The following is a 23,719-nucleotide window of genomic DNA, read 5'->3' as shown; positions in this document are numbered from 1 at the left end:
TTCCCCAGCCTCTAATGTCACCATCACCTATCTGCTGTGGTCCTCCTTTCTTTACCTAATCTGGCTTAAAAGGAGTCCTTGCTTTCTTTCTCTCCTCTTCTCTCTCCTTGTCTTCTTTCTTCCCCTCTGGCTCCCCATGCCTCCATCTTGTGCGAGCAGACCTGAAGTTTGCTCTCCCCTCAATAAGCTCCTTTCTGTCTCAACCATGTGGTGGCTTTCCTTTGCCTTTCATTAAGAACACACACAAAAATAAGGACTCAGATCTAAAAGTTAGGTTAAAAAAAAAAAGCCTACATAGATCCACATGATTTGGGTAAGTGTGGGTTTTATTCCTTTCTGAATGATTCTCTAATGTGAATTTGAACAAAAAGAGTCTTGAAGTTTCTTCAAGTATTGGGTGCTTCTCTGTGCTTGCTTAGTAGAGTCAATACCTGTTTACAGGTATTTATTGGGAAAAACTTGCCCATTGAAGGGTTCAGGACAGAAGAATGTGTCACCTTTAATTAAACTATGAAAATCCTGAAATTCAAGTTTTGCAAAAGTTGAAAGCTAGATAAGCATATTTTTAGTGCAAATATTGTGCTAGCTTGCAATCAGAAGAAAGCTTTGGGGTAAATTGTTCCACAGTCTGAAGAATACAATATATTTCACATTTTAAAATAATGTGATTTGAAGGTTACGCTTCAACAGAGTTCAAAACTATTGTATATAATATAGAAATTGCAACTTAATGGGAATGGATTCTCTCTCTCAAAATCATTTGTGTGAGAAACAGAATTTAACAAGGAATTCTGAACTTTTAAAATCTTTCCTCTGTGTAAATACAAATTTAGAAAAGAAGAAATATGTTATTCAAAATTAAAGTGGCAAATTTAATGATATTAAAATATACATTTAAAATTTTGTTGAAATTAGTTTTTTTAATGTCAAACAAAACCTACTCTTCTCAATTTATTTATTTATTTATTATTTTGGTGCTGATCTTTGAATCTAGGACCTCAATCTGAATAACATGTGATCTACCCTTGATCTACATTCTCAGCTCCTGTTTTATAAAATTATTTTGATTATTAATTTCCCAGCAGAACTTTGAACGAAATGAAAAAAAATCTATACCCATGTTTACTCATTTAAATATACATTTTAATGTTTATTTTTCATCTCATTTATACTCACTAATGTATTTTAAAGCTACTTAAAGAACAGAGTGAATTTATACAGTCCAGTTTTCTCAACTACTTTTCTAGAACTGATCTGACTGCAATTTTTATGTCCTAGCCCCAAATCTTCAACAATCTCCCCTGTAGGTAAAAGGATGCTTTGATAAACAAATTCAGAATCCTTCTTCATGTTTATTTGTCAGCATCTCTGCAGTCATATTCTACAAATCTGTGTTTTTCACAGCCTCTCTTTTAATTTCTGAGGCTTGATAAAACAGTTTTGTTTTGTTGGTGGTGGTGGTGGTGATGGTGGGTTATATTTGGTTTTGGTTTTTAGTGTGTGTGTGTGTGTGTGTGTGTGTGTGTGTGTGTGTGTGTGTTCATGTGTGTTGGTCCTGAGAATTTAACTCAGAGCCTAAAAGTTGTCCCTGAGCCTTTAAAATTTTTATTTATTTTTATGTTGCTGGTGGTTAGTTGGAGACAAGAATATCAAAAACTTTCTGCTCATATTGGATTTGAACCATGACTGTCCCATCTCAGCCTTTTGAGTAGCTAGGTAGACAGTCAGCAATCCAGGTGAGAAAACAATTAAAAGGTGAAAAACCAGTAGGTCCTAATATTTTCAACATTGGCCATATCTAGGCTCTGACTTACACTAGGAGAACAGGTTTAATACTGCAACTTTTAGCAAAAGTAGTTCAAGTGTCAAGAGAAAGAGAAAGCCAGAGAGCCTATGCAAAGACAACAAATAGTACACATGAAAATACATTAACATCAGTGAACCCAAGAGAAAGAAAATTCTCTTCCTTCCTTCCTTCCTTCCTTCCTTCCTTTTCTTCCCAATTCTCTCCAATCTTATAAGAAGATGAGAATAGAATATTTTATGAAAAGACACAGTTTATTGAAATCCTTTCCCTTATATCTACCTGTCTCAGTAAATACTATTTTTATTTTATTGCATTCTTTCATTATCTGTACTTTGTGTATAAACATTCTTTTTTTTTCCCAAATTTTTATTATCAAACTGATGTACAGAGAGGTTACAGTTTCATACATTAGGCATTGGATACATTTCTTGTACTGTTAGTTACCTTGTCCCTCATACCCCCCTCCCACCTCCCACTTTCCCTTTCCCCCATGTATAAACATTCTTAAAAGTAGGTAGTTAAACGTAAATTGTCTAAAGGAAAAGAGAGGGAAGGAGGGAAGGAGAGACAGCAAGAAAGAGAAAGAAAAATGAAGTAAGGGAGGGAGGGAGAGAATGAGAGAAGGAAAGGGGAAAGAAGGAAGGGAGGGAGGGATGGAGAGAGGGAGGGAGGAAAGAAAAGAAAGAAAGAAAGAGGGGCTGGGGATATAGCCTAGTGGCAAGAGTGCCTGCCTAGGATACATGAGGCCCTAGGTTTGATTCCCCAGCACCACATATACAGAAAACGGCCAGAAGCGGCGCTGTGGCTCAAGTGGCAGAGTGCTAGCCTTGAGCGGGAAGAAGCCAGGGACAGTGCTCAGGCCCTGAGTCCAAGGCCCAGGACTGGCCAAAAAAAAAAAAAAAAGAAAGAAAGAAAGAAAGTTACTTAACTGTCTGACCTTGGTCTGTCTTTCCACCTTGGATCCCAGGAGACATCATTCCCTATGAGTGACAGATGATTGATACAAGTGTAGCTTTATCTTGACTTTAATTCCTATCTCCCATTTCCAGATTTTTCCAGAGAGGGCTCTACCATTTATGATGAGAAACATTGGCACGATGTGAGCATGACATGCATAACAGGTTATTGGATGTAGCCGCTAGGTATCATCTTAGTTTACCCTTGTTCTGTCCATCAGACCATCTTTGGCTCATCAATCTCTTCCAAATCTGTCAGCTCTAAAGTCTGTGATTATCATTCATTGGATTAACTTTTTCCCTGAGTCCCTCAGAGCTGTAGTAATGAAGAGTCTGGGTGTTAAAATCATATGGAATCTATAAATATACACACACAAACCACCCCCAAACACAGACATACAAAACCTCATTTAAATCCATGTCAGTGAAATATTCATTATGAACCAAATCAGAATTTGTTAAATTATGATCCACTATTGATTGGAACTTGTACAACAGAAATTATATGACTATGTGTACATAGAACAATCTTGACTTTACTACTAGGTCTTAAATTTTCAGCATTGGCTTTAGTGCACAGATTTCTATTTCATAAAAATCTAAGCAAAAATAATTGTGATTTATTTTCTCCAACATTTGTTGTCAAAACATTCCTCAACTATAGTCTATAAAAGTTTCTTTGTATGTGTGTTAAGAAATGCACATTTTTTCAGAAACATAGAAATGTATAGTTTCCCTCATTGGTAATAAGTAGTATATTTCTAGGATATACCTAGCAGATGATCGCAATAGCTCAGTAGCTATGATCACATAAGATGATGCTAAGCAAAATGATCTCTAAAATATGGAAACAAGTGGTTTACCATTGATGTTGTTATTTTTAACATACTATCTGAAATTATTTCTTTTTTCTTCTCTTTAACTTTCCAATAATTTGGCCCCTGGTATCACTGTATTTGATTCTGTTACCCTGGGTATTGTATATATGTTTGTGTAAATTAGGTAAGGTAAGGGGAACATGAAAATGGTGAGACAAAGGGTAAAAGGTGAAGCAATGCAATAGCAATACTTACAAGAGAATATGTTGTAAACTAACTGTATATCACTGGGGGAGAGGATTGGGGAGGAGTCCTGAAAGGTGTGAGAAAAATGAAGGAGGTAACAAGTTTGACAAGAAATATCCTTACTACCTTACATATGTAACTGTAACCCTTCTGTATAGTACCTTGACAAAAAATTCACTTTTTTTCTACAGTTTGAGGATTTATATTTTGTTGTTTTATTATTTCATTTTTCTAATTCCTTGCCTACATACTGTGGCTCTTCTTATTTTGTTCTGCCATGGGTATGCATCAGATAGTGGAAATACTAGAACTATCAGATACCTGTGAGAAAGGGAGAATCTTGACACATTTCTCACAAATATTGAGAGCAGAAGATATCGATGTGAAATGAATCTATAATAATATTAACTTTTCCTGATTTATTTGGAAAAAATTTTTAAAAAGAGTCAGATAATGTATTTTTAAATTATAAAGTGATCCTGCCAGCTGCTAGTGACTCATGCAGGTAATCTTGGCTGGGGGCTGAGATATGAGGACCATAGTTCAAAGCCATCCCTGGTAGGAAAGTTCATGAGACTCTTAACTACAAGTAACCACCAGAAAGCAGAGCTTTTTGTGGAAATGAGTGGAGTAAAACACTGTACATGAACACAAAAGCTCAAGGACAGAGCCCAGGCCCCAAGAGCTAGCCGTAGGACCAGCACAGAAAAATAAAATATATGGGCTGGGAACTGGCTCAAGTGGTAGAATGCTAGTCTTGAGCAAAAGAAACTCAGGCCCTGAGTTCAAGCTCTAGAACTGCCACACACACACACACACACACACACACACTCACACATGCACACACACACACACAATCCTTCTAAGTTGAGATAACTTAGTTGCATAAACATTTGTCTATTTGTTACTGCAATATATTAGGTTACGTACTTCAGTAGTCAGTTGTGAATGGTACAGTGGATTTCAGTTATTCATGTCAACATACTTAAATATCTCACCATAGTATTTATATTCCCAGGAAATTAGTGAACAAACAACAAAGTGTAACATAACCTGTCAAAAAATTAGAAACAAAATATGACCATCCTTGTTAGCTTTTGAGTTCTCTATTAATCCTTTGCCAGAAGCAATCTTTTTGCAGTTTCCTGGTTATTTTGTTTCTTAATACAAGTTTTCATGCCAAGAAAATTGGATATAAAGAGAAACACTAGGAAACACAGTATTGTACTCATTGTTCCACTCGTGCTACAGGTGTGTCAGCCCTGGGAGGGCTAAGACAATCAGCTGCCAGGTGCCAGTAGTTTTATGTTTTGATGGGGAAACTAAGGAATTGGGGAAACAAACAAGGAAAAGCTACCAAAAAAATACACGTTTTCCCCCTGGATTAACCAGGGATAGAAAACCACACAGGTCTGGGAGAACCCCTGTAATTATAACAAGACAATACATAGCACAGTACAGTTATATTGTGTTTTCATTAAATAAATAAGTAAATATGCATGAGTTTAAACAAATCATTTTTTAACATTTACAACAAATTAGTAATTCATATTCCAAATGTAAGGCCATTGAAAATCCTGCAGACATTGATGCTAGACAGTGGCCTTCAGTGTCTTCTACAGTAACTCAGCAAGAGAGAGAGTCTGTTTCATCAGGTCTCTATCACCAGATTTCACTAGCAGTCCACCCCTGGTGTTTCCCAACCTCTGTAGTAAGCGCATCCACCTTCACCATAGGTGTCAGCATAGATCATCCAAATCAACTGAGGAGAAGGGAGAGAAGAATAGGAGTCCACAGAGTATCAGATTTCACAGATAAATATCAACAAGAGATACTGAAGCTACAAGAAGTCATAGACTTCTCCATTTTTTTCTTTTCTTCTTTTCCTCTCCCTCCCTCTCCTTCTCTTTCCCTCTCTGCTCTTTCCTCTCTTCTCTCTTTCTCTTTCTTTCCCTGTTTATGCACCAAGTGAGATGACTCAAATCATCTAGCTCCAAATATGTCTCACAATCTCGAAGTAAAGTGTTAAAAAAAACATTAATCTTTTCCTTCTCTTTCTTCCAGGATTTTTTTTTTCCAGTTCTGGGGATTGAATTTGGGACCTGGTCACTGTCACTGAGCTTCTTTTTGCTCAAGGCTACTGCTCTAACATTGGAGCCATAGCACCACTTCTGGCCTTTTCTGTTTATGTAGTATTGAGGAATTGAACCCAGGGCTTCATGCACTCTAGGCAAGCACTCTACCACTTCGCAACATTCTCAGTCCAGGTCCAGGATTCTTATTTAAATTTTTTACTTGATCTAAAGAGAAAAACCAACATTTTTGTATTGTGAGTGATTTTCTTTTCTCTATGTGTGTGTGTGTAAGGGGGTGGCACATCATGTAAATTTATGTGAGGGTGTGGGGTAACGTCATCACTCACAAAATGGATGAACTTGAACAAATTATGTGATCACTTTGTACTTCAAATCCTCATTCTCTGTATTCTACATATCCCTCATATATAAATAGGAATAAAATCATCTTATCGGTCTTCTCTTAGTTATGAGAATATATGGCTACAGTGATAAACAGACGTATATATACATGCATGATATTATGTATACTTCTGAGTGTGCATACGTATGTGTGAAATGTGTATACATAAATATATATTTGTGTGAATAAATGTTATATGTATATATTCCTTAATTATATGTTCTTTATAATAGAGACACACTTATATACCTTCAAAAGTATATGCATGCAGTGGGCATTGTTTTATTATTAACAGTTGTAACTCAGTGAGTTTCAAGCTCTTGTCGTGACCACGAGATTTACAGTTTCCATCACCTGCTTACCCATCCTGCCTCCTGCAGGTCCTCTGTCCTCTTTCACACTTCCTGTCACTCTGTTCCACTATAGATTACTTTTTATTCCCACACTGTATGTTCCCTGCCCTGCTATCTTAGTTCATGCAGACCTGCCTGATCACCCTTCAGCCTTCACCTTGCACCATGCATTTTCGATTAAGCTCCTGACAAGTAAAATGGAATGCTGTTACATTTGTGTCCCCAGCTGGGCATTTTGAACAAAGTTCCTCTTTGCTCTTTTCTCTTCTTCCTCTCTTATGCTGTGAACCTTTCATGGGCAGCGAAAGTGTGTCTGAAAACTGCTCTCTGTTACACAGAAGGCATTTAGAAATTTCTATTTACTTGAAAGAAGCCTGAAGTCCAGTCTAGTAATTCTGAAGTTTAAAAGTTGTATTTAACAAGGAATGTACTCAATACCTGGCTTATGTAACTGTAACCCCTCTGAACATCACTTTTACCATAATTTTTTTGAAAAAATATGTATTTGAACTATAGCCATAGTCTATCTCTATTAGCAGAAAATTTGTTTGTTTTACTGTTACTCAGTAAAGTAATTCTCATTATTTGTCAAAAATACCATGTGCTTTAACCATAGCTGGTGAACTAAACTAAGGAACATGTCACTATTAATGAAATTAAGTTTTGAATACATTTAGGATGTTTCTAACAATATCAATTGACATCTAAGTATTTTTATTTTATAATTGATGTTCTATCCTTGCTATTTCCCTGTTCTTTGAATTACATATCAGATAATGTTGTGATTAATCATTTTTAGCATATTTGGCCAACTGGTCTAATAGTAACTGAAAGAAAATTATGTAAAAATTAATGTATGTCCATATTTCCCCTTTTGGTTGGTTTGCCTAAACTAAATCAAATATCCTACATAAATATCTGATTTGTATTATTCAAATTATCTTTGCTACAGAAGGAATTTTATGATGATACTTCAAAGTTCAGTTGTGTATATGAGATGATAAAATTGATCAATTGGAATTATGTATTCTATTCAAATATATCACCAATTTAAATGTATTTGCTATTGCAAATGCCAGCAATGTAAAATCCATCCTCTTTCAACTCAATTACTAAAACAGCCTTTGGTCTGACTACTGCCTACCCTCTGGCACACACAAAGCATTTAAATTTTAATCAGACCCTAGTATCCTTTTCTTACATATGAAGTCCTTGCAGTGGTCACTGTGTTCTGGATCATTATCCATAGCCAAAGAACATTCTTCCTTACTATTGCATAACTGAGTGTTGGCATAGTCGTACTCACAAGAATAATCTCTTATCAGAATTACAGATTTAAAAGAAAAACCCTGAATATCCCTTAATTAAGCATTATTTTCCTTCCTTTCTTCCTATCTGCCTTCCTTCCCTCACTTTCTTTCTTTCTTCTCTGTCTCTTTATCTTTCTCACTTTTTTCTATTTCTCTTTTTCTTCTCTTTCCCTCCCTCCATTCCTTTCGCCCCTTCCCTCCCTCCCCCCCTTCCTCCCTCCCCCCCTTCCTCCCTCCCTCCCTTCCTTCCTTCCTTCCTTCCTTCCTTCCTTCCTTCCTTCCTTCCTTCCTTCCTTCCTTCCTTCCTTCCTTCCTTCCTTCCTTCCTTCCTTCCTTCCTTCCTTCCTTCCTTCCTTGCTTTGTTTCTTGTGCCATTACTAGGGGATGAACTCAGTCCTTGTGTCCTTAAGCTCTCAGTCTAGTTCTTTTGCTCAATGTTGGAGGTCTACAACTGGGGCCATACCGCTCATTCCCTAACTGGGCATTTCTATAGCAACTGTTCCATTGTCTATTTTTATTAATTCTTAAATGTTTTAATCCTTGTGTTAAGAATTATAAACAGTGTCTCATGTACTCTGTATACAAAGAACTGCATTTGAGGGTTAGGTCATGTTTTAGATCTTAGCACAGGATAGACATAGTTTCAACAACAACAAAAAGACTATCTGCAAAGCATTTCATTCATTTTCTAATCTGTGACTTTAACACTCCTGACAGTAGATTTATAGGCAGAACAGTTTTATAAATAAAACCCAAGAAGCTACCTGCAAATGAAAACAGGAATGAGAAAGAGTTTGAAGAGTTAACTCTGCAGTTATCTCTGGATGTAACCACCAGCCGTATTAATTCCATTCTGGTGAGTTCCATTCATCAGTGAGTTCTTTGAATTATCAAGAGCTCCAAACCTGAGAAAAACAAAACACACTCTTTGGTATTGCCTAAATGATAAATTCACTCCCTTATAAAACACTAGCTTGATGTTATAAAATATAAACAAATGTATATGTCTATACCACTTTGTATATTTGACGAGAGAATAATCAGGTGAGATTTTTTCACCAGAACATAACTATTTTCCCAAACTGGCATTTTTCAAAAATATTTAAATATTATATATATATGAATACACACATATGGGGGTGTTAATAAATTGAATGGAAAATTAATTTTTCTCTATTGAGCATAATCCAAGGTTAAGTGTAAGTTCACTAAAAATCACTTTAAAATTTACTGATTAGGACAAAGTTCAAATGTTTGGGGGGGAGTAGAATTGGAACAAAGGTGTGTGTGTGTGTGTGTGTGTGTGTGTGTGTGTGTGTGTGCGCGCGCGCAGTAAACATGGGGTAGGTAATAGGTACATTTGGTGAGCTTCAGCTACATGTGATTGAATCAACTGAGTCTACTCTATAGCAAAAATATATTTGGGGCAGGAAATAAATGCATATGAAACAGTTTTAAGGGCATTGTATTTAAATGCATATGCCACAGTTCTAAGGGCATTGTCTTAAAGGGAAAATTAGATCTTCTCTCTATTTTATTTTGTGTTATTTTCTAATTTAAAGATATTTAGTCCTGTCTGTGATGATGAGTGTCAATGTACTTATTTTTTCTATAATATTACAGTTAATCATCATGAATTACAGGATTGGTAATTCAAGGAAATCTGAAAATGCTCCCCTTCATTTGTACTATGTACATTATCTGACAGATACCAACATGAAATTAAAGATATTTAGGCAAGTCATTTAATTATTTAGTCTTTATTTTCCTAAGTGTCCACATAATTATAAATGTCTAGAGAATTCCTTAACTTCATTTTACTTAAGTTTTTCTACACTTACTATAAGTGAAAAACATGAAAATAGAGACCTAGAATGTATTTGGATATTATGAAAAATTTAGAGTTTTGATTACAACTTTGATTGCTTAATTTTTAGACAGGGTCTAATTACATAGCCTAAGCTTATCTTAAATTCATAATCCTCTTGCCTCAACCTCTTGAATACTGGCATTACTGATGCACATAGCCATGCATGACTTTACCTTTTTAATATTCCCTTTATTATTTATATATGTATATATATAGTGAAAACAGCCATAAGTTAATGAAAGTACAGGTGAAAATAATGCCTACAAAAATTTTCAGGCTCACAAGATGTGTATTTTCTTTTACGTTTGTTGTTGTTGCCATTTAGTTGCTATTCTAATATACATAGCACATTTAGCTAATGCCCTTCTTTATTTCTCTCCCAACAGGTTTAGAATGTAATACCTCAAGGATCTGGCATCACAGAGGAGTAGTTTAACAACCATCTCTATGCTTCCCATGTTATGTTCTCTGTATTGTGAGTATTTACTTTCTCAAGCCAACTTGCTTGTGGGAAAATACAGATTCAGTTAGAACTTACAAATAACTGAGGATATTTCTGAGAATTATAAGGTAAAACTCATCAGTGATATAGAATAAATTTAGAAAATTACCTAATCTTGAAGTTATGTTCCAGAAATGTAGACTTAATTCTGTGTCTGAACCTCAAATATTATCTAGCATAGTATGATGATAACATACTAAAATTTAATTATTTTTCACAAGTTTTATATTTAAATTTCTTAAGGTTTCTATACAGTTTGTTAGTTTTCTAGAAAAATAAAGACATACAAATTTAGCTTTATAGTACTCAAAGTTCTTGAAAGTTATTTTATCTTTGCATCCTTGACAGTCTTTGTTCTTGCTTGGTTTATTGATGATCGCCACTCCAATAGCAGTGAGGGTAAGTTTTCTTCTGTGGCTAGGGCTGTTGAGCATGTGCATTTATTGACCATTTTTACTTGTTTCAAATATCGCCTGTACAATTCACTTTTTCATTTAATTGGATGTTGGTTTTTCAGGAGTTTACTTTTGAGAGCTCCTTTAATTTTATCGTAGTTAATCCCTTGTCACCATTTTGTCTCTTCACTCTAGTGACTGTTTACAGCTCATACTATTTAATCAAAATTACAGCTTAGTTTTTTTTTTTGTTTTTTTGTTTTTTTTTGGCCAGTCCTGGGCTTTTGGACTCAGGGCCTGAGCACTGTCCCTGGCTTCTTCCCGCTCAAGGCCAGCACTCTGCCACTTGAGCCACAGCGCCGCTTCTGGCCGTTTTCTGTATATGTGGTGCTGGGGAATCGAACCTAGGGCCTCGTGTATCCGAGGCAGGCACTCTTGCCACTAGGCTATATCCCCAGCCCTACAGCTTAGTTTTAATCCTTATGTAGTTCACTTGTTTCTACATACTTTGGTAATGCCATCTCTTTGGTTATATAGGCATAAAGGCATATACCAGTGCAGCATTGTTTGTTCCTTGGCTTTAATTTAAAAATAGCCATATTTTAAAAGCAAAATCAATAATGTGGCCAGAATTATCTATGAAAGCAGGGTAAGAATTGTCCACTTAATGTGACATAATAATACAATGTATTTGAAGTATTATTCATGTTTCAGAATCTTGATTAGTTTCATTAGTTGCACAGCAGGGAAATTATAATATTATTTATTTTGAATCCAAAATTCTCACTTTAAATACCTGTTTCCTATTAAAATTCCACTGGGCTCCTAGACTAAAAATCATTCTTGCTAATTAATATGCATTACATGAGATCCAAAAAATGTTTTTATTTAGGAATATCTTATAGGATATATGAGAACCCCTCAAAATCATAGAATGATAAATAATTTCTTTTGAAATTATGAAATTATTATCTCACCAAACCATTGGCCATCTCTTTCCTTAGAAAACAGTCATTCTTGATATAATTTTATTCAACTGACACCAATTGTTTGAAAATAAATGGATTCAATTTATGAAGCAAAGCCTACCCACCTGTGGGATTTGTGAGTCTTTCCTTTAATCCCTGCATCAATTTATTCCTATCTCCTGCAATCCCTTTATGTTAGACTGATCTCATAATGCACACCCCATTTTTTTTAGAAGTTTCATAAGGAGGTTTATTAGTGGGGCCATAGTTCCCACGAGAGAGGGAGCTACATGGTGTCTACACCTTATCCAGGTGGAAGCTTTTCTCTCTGGGGGTAAAGGGGAAGTAGGTAGGTAGTGAGTAGGAGTGGCTCATTAGGTATGGGTGGATCTGGGGGCTAGTGGGAGGAGCTGAGGACCTGAGGCTGGGGAAATGCTAACATTCCCCCATTTGTTGTTTATTAATAACAGAGGAGGGGTACCAGGCTGGGAGTATGGGTGGAGGTTGTTTCTTCTGGAGCTACTTACTGCTGTAAAGGGACAAAGTAGTCAGGGGTCCCTAATTCGTCAATTGGCCTGGTACTATCCAGTTTGGTTGGTAAAAGTCCTCATCATTTCCACGAGAATGGTCTCTTTTGGCTACCTCCTGCACCTTGGGCACATCAAAGAATCATTGGGTCTGGGGTCTTTAGGGTCCAGATCTGCACTGGGCAGAGCAGTGTAGTAAGAGGATGGCCTTGAACTGCAAGTTTCCGGGGGGCGTCCTGGGTGAGGGATGTTATCCTGTTAAAAGAGACTTTTGAAAAGGTCAGGCAAAAGGCTGACAAGTTAACAGGACCAGTTAACATGGACAACATGGGAGAACACACCCTGGGCACAAGCCAGAAAAGTTCCATTTGGAACATAAACACAATTGTGGCCCATTACAAGGAAGGAGGAATAACTGGGCTGGGGGCAGGAAGGAAGTGTTTAGGGATGGTAGACTGGTTGGGAGTAACCAGTCAGATGCGCATATATATATATATATGTATATATATGTACATATATATACATATATACACATATATAAACATGTATATAAACATATATACATATACATATACATTATATATATATATATATATAAAATAACAAGTAACAAAGGCAAGAGTGCAAGTTTCTGTCCAGATGGAAACTGGACAGGTATGGACATTAGGTGGGTAAGCAACTATTCCTCTTGATCTCCCGGCTCTGATTAATTTTGAAAGGGCAAGTTTAAATTGCCTCCATTTAAGATGAGACTTCATCTCCTCTTACTCCTCTCCATGGTTCCTCCTTGTCAGGATTGAACTCGTCCTGAAGGTCAAGGTGCTCATTGCTTGGATAGTGTGTCCCAGTTGGCATTCACGGGATTTGAACTCAAGGCCTGGGCACTGTCCCTGAGCACTTCTGCTCAAGGCTAGTGCTCTACCACTTGAACCATGGTACACACCTCATTTTAATGTGAAAGAAATATATAGTATACTCTCACTTATCAATAAATCAAGCTTTCTACCTATTGCTTTCCAATTACAGTGCCAATTTTGATGGGAGTTTATTTTATTAGGTAATTTGAAAGTATTTTTATTAGGCTATTTAAGGAGCTTTTTGGATGTGAATAGATTATAAGCAATGAAATAAAATACACCTATCAATAAAGGATGGTCTCTACCTTCAAATTATAATAGAATAGACATAAGAGAAACACAAAAAATCAGTTTGGTCTATCCCATGTTTAAATGTCATTTACTATCAGCTAAATATGCTCTGAAAACAATATCTTGCACTTTACTTGCCTACTACATCGTGTGTTTTGAGTTGTTACTGCTTTTTATCTGTTAGAGCTCCTGTTTCTATGAAAAGGCTTATTTCATTTTATTTATTTATTGTTTCATTTAAGAGTCATTCAAGTTAGTTATTTTTTATTATTATGAAGGCCTTTCTCTTTTAAACCAAACTAACCTTGTACATTCATTGCTAGCAAATAAAAGGTACTTAACATATTGTGGTACTGAATTTCTAAACAAAATACCATGGTACCCATTTTTTTCAGTCAGGACAAATATGTTTAAGAGTACCCAGGTCAGGACTACAAAATCTAAGGGCTTCAGGGTCTTAGTGTTTATGTGATCATTCTTTATGCAGTAGGAAGTAAGTGTTCCTTGACTAGAGGAGATGGAGATTTATGAGGGTAGACTCTGTATGAGAAGGAAAGAATATAATGAATAAATTAAAAAAAAAACTCACCAGTTACATCAATTAGATAAAAAGGCAGACATTTCCCAATAAAGAAATAAAAGATGGGAGAAGAATGAACCTGGTGTGAATACTAATGTCTCATTAATTATACCACTTACCACACTCTTCAAGAATTTACTTTGAATACTTCAGTAACACAATAACTGAGTCTCCAGGAATTGCTTGAAAACTTGCACAGGCACTGATGCCTTGAGAAAGTGCCTCTCAGAATGGTGGATGTCTTGGTTCTTGGAACATCAAAGTAGTATTCAGATTCACTGTGGTTTTAGACACTTCAGTTGTTACTAATCCGGGTATCCTACCTGAATTAACATCTCCGTTTCTAAAGGGTTCAAAATAATTGTCCTCTAAGGGAAATACTCTAAAGTATTCTTTTTTAAACAATTGTAATTGAACTGTACACACATTCCTTCATACTTGGAAAAGGTAGTCGTTATCGCTCTCATGAACGTTAGCGCTGTCTCTTATGTAGTACCAGTATGAATCCCTGAATTTTGGCCGATCAAATTGCGCCAATACTATTCCATTGTTGAGTGCTGCTCTAAAATGATTTCTGAATTCCTTATTTCAGAAATTCTTCAAAATTTAATTGTCTAGTAACTCCTTTTAAGAAATTGGGGGGCTGGGAATATGGCCTAGTGGCAAGAGTGCTTGCCTCATATGAGGCCCTGGGTTCAATTCCTCAGCACCACATATACAGAAAATGGCCAGAAGTAGCGCTGTGGCTCAAGTGGCAGAGTGCTAGCCTTGAGCAAAAAAGAAGCCAGGGACAGTGCTCAGGCCCTGAGTTCAAGGTCTAGGACTGGCCAAAAAAAAAAAAAAAAGAGAAAGAAATTGGTGTGGTGTGGTGGATACCCCAGTTTGTAAAGACAGGTGAATAACAGTGTCAACTCAGTGTGTTGGGCTTATAATTGTATGAATTGGCAGTTGATATTGCAAACCCAAGTCCGTATGTAAACAAATATGTGCTTCTAGCATTGCTTTTTCTTCTGTCAGTGCTGTTTCTCTTTAATTCTAAAATCTCATCTCAACATGTTTTTTAATGTAAATTTTAGAGGAAATAATTGTATAAAGAGCAGTGAATCCAGGGGCTCTTGGCTCACTCCTTCAATGCTAGCTACTCAGGAGTTGGAGTTCTGAGAGTGTTGGTTCAGAGCCAGCCCCAGTTGATGAAACCTTGAAAATCCTCTGATCAGCCGTAAAAAGAAGGTCAGGGCTGGGAATGTGGCTTAGCAGTAGAGTGCTTGCCTAGCATGCATGAAGCCCAGGGTTCGATTCCTCAGCACCACATACAGAGAAAAAGCCCGAAATGGCACTGTGGTCCAAGAGGTAGAGTGCTAGCCTTGAGTAAAAAGAACTCAGGTACAGTGTTCAGTCTCTGAGTCCCAAGCCCCAGGACTGACAAAAAAACAAAAAGTGAAATGTAACTCGAGTGATTCTGTAGCCAATTTGAGCAAAAATGCCCAGTACCAGAAAGACAACGGTAAACTATAAAGTGCCAAATGAATAGTACATACCACGAATGACAAAACTTTCAGCTATTTACCATTGCACAAATAACATTTGCAAAACTGTCTTGCTTTTCCCACTGTTCAACTTTGTTTTTCCTCTCTTTCCATATCTACATTTTAATTATCTGCAAACACTAACTAGTAAAGGTATGAACTCCTCTTACCGTATACAAGAGATATAATATTGAAGAATATTTTCAGTGATTTTTTATTTTCACAATGAAACTCCAAGCTTTCCAGGGTGATAGAGCTTGGCCAGGTCTGTGCTAGGCTAACTACCTGTGCCTGTCATTTACACGGACTCCATTTTACTTTATTTTGTGTGTTTTGGTGATTTACATAGATTTGAGTATTTTTCCATGAGAAAATATTTTATGTGTGTGTCTTGAGATGTTTTAAAAGAACTTACACTAACATTTACCAATTCTTACACACTATTTTACAAATTTTATAAAGAAAAATTGTCTTAAAAGTAAGCCCCGAGACTCCTAAAATTCAAGACAGAAATGCAATACAATATATTTTTTTAAAAATGTATCCTATATGGTTCAGAGAACTTTTCTTTTTAGAATTCTTGGACATCTTGAAAGCTTAAGGACTCTGTGTGTGTGTGTGTGTGTGTGTGTGTGTGTGTGTGTATGTGCACATGTATACTCTGACACTAAGTGCTGCATATTAAAAGACTAAATATCATTTCCACAAAATAATGACACCTGTGAAGTGGAACTTAAACTTGCCTCAGTAGATAACCCATTGCACTTCATTGAACTTATTTAAATAACTCAAAGAAGTTAAGAGTAAGTAATGGGAAAGACTGAAACCTGGAGAGGGAAAATGATACTTGGAATTATTGCAACCAATTTAAAAGTTATATTTTTAATTTATAAAAACATACATTAAATTCACTTCATAAATGTCAAGCTCTGGATTTAACACAATAGGTCATACATCCCCACCTATAAAATTTGTTTTATAAATGCTACCTCCAGTCTCCGTGCGTGGTTAGCAAAATCAGGGTGCATAATTCATAATTGGATTTAATGTCTCACATTAAATTTTCAGTAACTTCAACAATTGGCTCTCTATAGGAGGAATTACATAGTCCCAATAGATGAACCTATAAATTCTTGTTGCATTTTGTCTGATTTGTTATATGTGTACACCTTATCACTTGTTAAAGATATTTTCAAAACCAGTACTTCCTCACATAGAAAACAAAATTTGCAGCAGCAAGGTGCTAGTAGTTCATGTCTCTAATCATAACTGCTCAGAAGGCTGAGATATCAGGATCATGGTCCATGCCAGCCCAGGCAGGAAAGTCCAAAAGACTCTTATTGCCAATTAATCACAGAAAAAGATAGGAGTGCTGCTGTGGCTCAAGCGGTAGAGTGCTAGCTCTGAGCAAAAGATGCTCAGGGACAGCACTGTGGCCTACAGTTCAAGCTCCAGGACTGGCTAAATAAATAATAAAATAAAATTTGTTTTTGATATTCATAATTGTCCTATACATTTTGACTGTTGGATAGAGGTTGTCTCACTTTGCTTAATTTTTTTTCTAAAATATTAAGGGGAAAATTAATGAGTATGATTTTCATGCATGATTTTAGACAGATATATTTTAGATAGATGTATTTTCCTCGCTCCTAAGTAGAGAAGCCAAAAGAACAAAACCTAAGAAGATTATCAGAAAACACGTTTGGGCTTAATTAAAAGAAAAGAAATTAAGAAGAGCTATGAAAACAGAAAACTCAGTTTTAAAATAGATTATATTTCTCATAAGAATTTGGAATATATTCATGCAGATAATACCAAAAGATTTTAAAACTACCATATACATTTCAAAAACATATCCAGTGCACAAGTCACTCTCCTCCTCTTTACTAAGCCTTGAAAATTCTCTGTGTCACCTCATAAACCATTTAAGACCTTTATAGTATTCTACACTATATACCATAATTTTAAACTAATTTTTATTCAAAAATTTATCTCATCTAATATTTAGAGATTGCAAAGGATGCTCTCTTAGTTCCTCAATGCTCTTCATATTCTTCTCCAAATATCTTATTAGAATTTCATCCAAAAACTCTAGCACTAACAAAATTGAAGAATATGTCAAAAGCCCATGGTAAGCCGGAAAATAATCAGAAGAAATTGATCTCCATACAAACGTGTTTGACATTTTGTCTTTCATTACTAATTTATTAATTTGTTTACAGAAAATGTAAACTAAAATTTTGGTAAATAATCTCATTTATTTTGTGTAGAACCAACTACAATTCTTTTGTTTCTGGTCCCGAGTGCAGCACTATTATGTAACCTTGTCAAATTAGCTGCATGACAAATTCAAATTTCATGACATTTTCAAAGAGGTACAAGTCATTGTATTGTTAAGACTACCTGCTACAATATGCTGTTTGAATAATATGCTGTTTGAATAGAGAACAGAAAAAAAATATTGGTAAAATGACCAAATGGCATTATTGAATGTTTCATAACATGAATGACAAACTGTGGGAGAGAAAATGTCTTTTGTGTATACTGGCTGATACATTTTTTTCTCCAGTAATAGAATAATCCAAATGTGTATACTATAAGCATAAGTGTATTATGATGTATATATACATATGTATATGAGGGACATATTAATCCATGAAAAATTGGGCTTGTGGAGTTATTTCCTTAGCTGCTTTCATTGTTTTTTGAAAAATGTTGTAGCCTTGGGCAATATTTAATTTGGATTAGAAATAAAGGGGTGAAGGTTACTGTGCCCCTGGGAAGGGTGTTAATAAGTAAATCCCAGAGGTTGTACATTAATGTCACTACGCAGACTGCTTGAGGCTAGAGAGACCAGTTGCCAGCCACTCTAATTAATTCTGATCATTCTTCAACATTAAAGGCAATTGTAGCCATCAAGATATAAGAAAGCTAATGAACAATAAGAACACTGTGTAAGGATCTATACAGCAAATTAAATTCTGCTTTCTCTTCAGCAACGTGCCACTTGTTGAAAAGAAATGAATTAGGATCAGGCGAAATGGAGAGTTGATGTTTAGTAAGATTCTGATTTGCAGGAAAAAATGAGTTCTTCAGTTGTCCTCAACAAAATTGGGACCATAATTAATAATGGTGTATTTTATCCTCAAAATTTCTCAGAGGTAGATTTCATTGTGTTTTCTTAACCACAATTTAAAAATGACAGAATGAATGACACAAAAAAGTAGTTTGGAAATGAAGAAGCAAGAACAAACATTTTCCTCCAATTCTGAAAACATCATTTCTGCAACTTCTAGTGACATTTAAACTCAGTGATGCATTCTATCACTTGCTTGGTTTGGACTTATTGCTCATTGCCTGAAGCACAACATTTCTGAGGTGAAGGTAATAGGGTCCCTTAAGATTACAAGGGGAAGAGAGTGAGGGAGAGAGATACAGGGAAGGAGTTGAATCAAAATATGTTGTATGCATGTGTGCAACTTCTGTATGCTAGTGAAAGTCATTTTTTTTAAGCAGTGAAAAGAAAATCATGCAAAATAATCATTTATAGATTAACTTTTTTCATTAGTTGGTGATTTTTCTTATCTTCCACTTACCTAGAAAAATACATTGATGAGATACTGTTGGACATGTGTAGAAAACATATCCATATGCTACATAAAGAAGCGATGCAGTCATTTGTCACAATGAAAAATCACCCACCAGTTAGAAAGCAATTTACCTTAACTTTGTATTAGTTGAATATATTGAAATATTTAACCTTTTAGTTTTTTCCATGGTATGTTGACAATATGTTATAGTACGAGAAGATGATTCAGATAAATACAGTAATATCTTAGTACTAAAATGAACAGAGCTGGTCATTGAAGGCTCAAGCCTGTCATCCTAGCTACTCGGGAGGCAAAGATCTGAGGATCATGGTTTGAAGCTAGCCTAGGCAGGAAAGTTCATGAGGCTCTTACCTCCTATTAATAACAAAAGCCAAGAGTAGAAGTAGTGCCCCATCTCTTAGCTCAAAGCCCAGGACCTGCGTGCATACACACACACACACACACACACACACACACACACACACACACACACACACAGCTATAGAGGAAGAGAGAGAGAGAGAGAGAACCTGTGGTAAACATGAAAAACATAGCTGAAATTCTAGAAAATTCATTGAACTTCTCTACCCTGAACCATATGTAAACTGCACCCTGATTGTTATGAAATAATTTTGTTATACTAATTATGCTCTATATTTTCATTGTGATAAATTGTTATGAAATAATTTTGTTATACTCATTATGCTCTATATTTTCATTGTGATAAACTTCTTAATGTGTCAATAATTAGCAGTCTTTTAGAGTACTAAGTATTCATTAAATGATTTGCAGAGGATAAAGATTAAATCATATTATGGAAATCACAGTGCTTGAATGCTGTATTGATGCTTTTTAAGTTCAAAATAGTATGACTTTCATTTTAAAGAAACATAGAGAATCACTTATGTGTGGCAATAATCTGTGTAGGAAAATATAAGGGTATTATGAAATTTAAAACAAATATAGAAAATAAATAATCCTAATGTTACTCTCTGACTAAAAGCCATTATCAAGTAATTTCACAAATGATCAATTAAATGTGACTTTGAATGTCACCTATGGAAACCAAATCTCAATACGATTTACAAGCCAGTCTTGATCTTTACAGAGCATAGATTATATCATAAAAAAGTAGAATGAGACATGGGAAAACAGAAATTTTAAGATACAGATAACAAATCATTGACATTTATCTTTTCTTGTGTTCTGTGTCTATAAAGACAAAATTCAGATTCATGGTCACCTGAAAACTGATCAGCAAGTTTATGAGAACTTAGTAATTCAAGCGATATTGTGAGATGTTGGAAGGCATGGAAACCACAAGACACTTCTCTCTTGAAAAACTTAAAGAACAATTTTCTCTCTCTCTTCTCTTTGTTTCTCTCTCTTTGTCTCTCCATATATGTCTCTATCAAATTCGTAAATCCTTCCTTCCATTCACATATGCTCTGTTTGGGAGAATATATTGACCTTTAAGTAAACCAGGGTGGCTTCAATCTGTATGACTGTGCATGTGTAAGGCGGGGGTGGGGGTGGTATTTGTGTGTCTGTCCCGTGTTTGTGTTTGCACACCAGTTCTGGGGTTTGAAAACAGGGCCTAGATGTTGTTTGTGAGGTGGTTTTCCATCCATTTATTTATTTATTTATTTATTTATTTATTTATTTATTTATTTATTTATTTATTTATTTCTGAAGGCACTCAACAATTTAAGCCACAGCTCCACTTCCGGCCTTTTGGTGGCTAATTGTAGATAAGAATTGCATGGACTTTCCTTCCCAAGCTGGCTATGAACCATGATCATGGACCTCAGCCTCCTGGGTAGGTTGGATTATAGGCATTCGCTTACAGGTACTTAGTCTGTCAAATTAATTTTGGAGAAATATATTATTGGGTACCAGATATATTCCTTTACAAAAATCAAATCTTAGAACCTTTTATCTTTCCCATTCAAAATATTAAAAGGATTTTGGTATCTTTCTCCAATAAAAGGACAAAGGCTGCTGGCCAACAGTGACTCCAAGCCAGCCCCGGAAAGGAAAGTCTGTGAGATGTTTATCTTCAATTAACCACCTGAAAATCTGAAGTGGAGCTGTGGCTCAAAGTGCTAGAGTGATAACCTTAAGCAAAAAGTCTCAGGGTCCAGGCCCATAGTTCAAGCCCCATGACTGATCCAATAAAAAGGAAAAAGGGCTTTTTGAAAGAAAGAATGGCTAAGTCTAGGAGTGGAACAGAGTATGTGAAAGTGAACTTTCACATTTGCCAGAAAGTAATGAAATGTGCAAAAATATGAAAGAATAGGGCTTATTTAAAAGATAAAAAGTAAATGAAAGTTTTCCTAGTACCAAATTTTATAAATTTATAATAGAACCATTTGAAATAATGTTATCTGATGTATGAAATGGCTCTATGGATATGTACTTAAGGTAATAAATGGTTAGATAATTAGACAGGGAAGAAAATACTAATGTTTCACACAGAACATTTCTCAGGGTATAGTTCCTCATGTAAGGAAGGAGGAGCAGGGAGGGATAGAAGGTGAGGAAGGGCAGGGAAGGGGTGGGAGATGGGAGGAGGGAAAGGGAGTAGAAGAAGGAGCAAAAGGAGTGGGAGGAGGAAAAGCCGTAGCATAAATATCCAGGTCGTTCAGTATGAGCTGTATGGTAGTCTCCCATACTGTGCCATGTAGAAAAGGAGAAAAGAGGAACTTTATAGGAGATAAATCTAATAAGCCTAGCCTCAGCCAGACTGTAATGATCGCCACCAGTCCAGATGAGACATATTGAGAGTAGATATCCTTGGAATAATGTGGATGATACATTCCTTGCCTCTTTAGTCTTTCTCCTGAAAGTCATGACTAAAGTCTAACTTGGAAAATTGTATTCAATTTTCCTAACTAAATAGACCCAGTAGTAGAATACATCAGAGAGTGGAAGCATAGATTCTAAGTGGCGAGAGGAGGGACTATTTAATAATGCTACAGGAAACATAAGTAATGTGTATATGAAACACTGTGTGTCGGCTTAAGTAATGACCAATTGGTAATCATCACAGCCAACACCATTTCAATGCAACAATAAGGCAAAAGTCAGCAAATGAAACTAGATGGGAGGTTTAGAAGCGGCATTAGCAAATATAATTATTTCAAGAAAGTTTTATGGGAACAACAATAACAAGATAGAAAGTTAGAGTCATAAATAGAGAATATGGTTATGTTTTTCCTTTCTTTTATGTTTAACAATATGACTTTTTCCCCTTTCTATTACATTTAAATTTGAAGAGGTCTGGTAAAGACAGACACTGAAATGGAGATTAAGGGTTGACTAATTAAATCCTATTCTTTGTTTTGGTCTGGTCGGGTTGGGTTGGGTTGGGTTGGGTTATATTTGATTTAATTTTATTTTAAAACACAGTCTTAGTATGTAACTCAAACTAGACTAGAAATCTCAGTTTTCCTTCCTAAGTCTCCAGTGGTCTGAAATTATAGGCATGTACTCCCATGTCTGACAAAGTCTCATGAAATCTACTAAGATTGATCTGTCACAATAACTAAAGTAAAAGTGGTAATGAAAAAACTACATGTAGAGGACTTAGTATGTTTAAATATGGACTACTGAGTGATTTCCCATCCGCTAAATTTTGTGTTCTTTTTGAAATACAAGGTAGATTCTTTTGCTGGAAATGAAAATAAGTTGAAATCATTGAGGCTTTAGGAAAGTTCTGAGTGTTATGAAAACTGCACTGTCGGAAATGAATGAGTATCTTTAGAAGGCATAAGTGGATTGGACACAATGAATTTATATCCCATGATATTCAAGTATATGACACTTTTATTCTGAAAGCTATCAGTATTGTAAGCATAAAGAGTGAGGAAACAGCTTATAGGAATAAAAAGTTCCATGGAGGTTTAATATAAGTCAGATAATGGCCATTTACATTCATACACTTACCAAATTTTTATCAAAATAAGTAAATTAAAACAATACTGTAATTTGGCTGGGTACTGGTGGCACAAGCCTGTAATCCTAGCAAGCCAAGAGGCTGAGATCTGAGGATCACAGTTCAAAGCCAGCCCAGACAGTGAAGACTGAGACCCTTATCTCCAATTAATGACCAAAAAGGTGGAAGTGGAGTTATGGCTCAACTGGTAGAGTGCTAGCTTTGAGCATAAAAGCTCAAGGATAGTACACATGTTCTGAGTTTTAGCTCCAGGACAGACATCAAAAAGGAAAAATAATTACTATGACAGACTTTAAAATACGTATATTACTTAGATTGTATCATATTATTTATATAAGCACCTATAATTTTGAAAAGGTAGATAATTTATCTGCATTTTTAAGCGAAAGAAAAATAACATTGTAGTGAAGCTCACAGTTGTGTTCTGAAAGTTTATGGCCCTCAGAGACTCATACGTTGTAAACCTAATCACCAATGTGATCATATTAAGTGGTGCCTTTGGCAAAAAAGGAGATTTGGAGGACAGAACATTCATGAATTGCATTCGATTGTATTTGTGCCCGTAAAAAGAAGCTACAGTGCACAGCTGTTCTATCTTTCATGACAACTCAGAGAGCAGACCCTCACCAGATTCCCAATTTGCCTGCACCTTGACGTTGAACATCTGATCCTGCAAATGATGAGAAA

At 35.7% G+C, this 23,719-nt stretch overlaps 1 protein-coding gene across 1 annotated transcript in view; it reads left to right on the top strand.

Annotated features, from left to right (window-relative positions):
• The window catches only part of Fut9 (fucosyltransferase 9), a 146,637-nt gene that overhangs the window by 64,481 nt on the left and 58,437 nt on the right, over positions 1 to 23,719 (top strand). The window contains exon 2 of the mRNA XM_048353813.1: positions 10,225 to 10,313. The gene's annotated coding sequence lies outside the window, so the exon portion shown is untranslated. The remainder of the gene's footprint in view (positions 1 to 10,224; positions 10,314 to 23,719) is intronic.

Source organism: Perognathus longimembris, chromosome 9 (genome assembly GCF_023159225.1).
Source record: "Perognathus longimembris pacificus isolate PPM17 chromosome 9, ASM2315922v1, whole genome shotgun sequence".
In the NCBI taxonomy this organism is placed as follows: domain Eukaryota; kingdom Metazoa; phylum Chordata; class Mammalia; order Rodentia; family Heteromyidae; genus Perognathus; species Perognathus longimembris.
The sequence above is the reverse complement of the archived record's forward strand: the minus strand, read 5'-3'. Positions and strand labels throughout refer to the sequence as shown.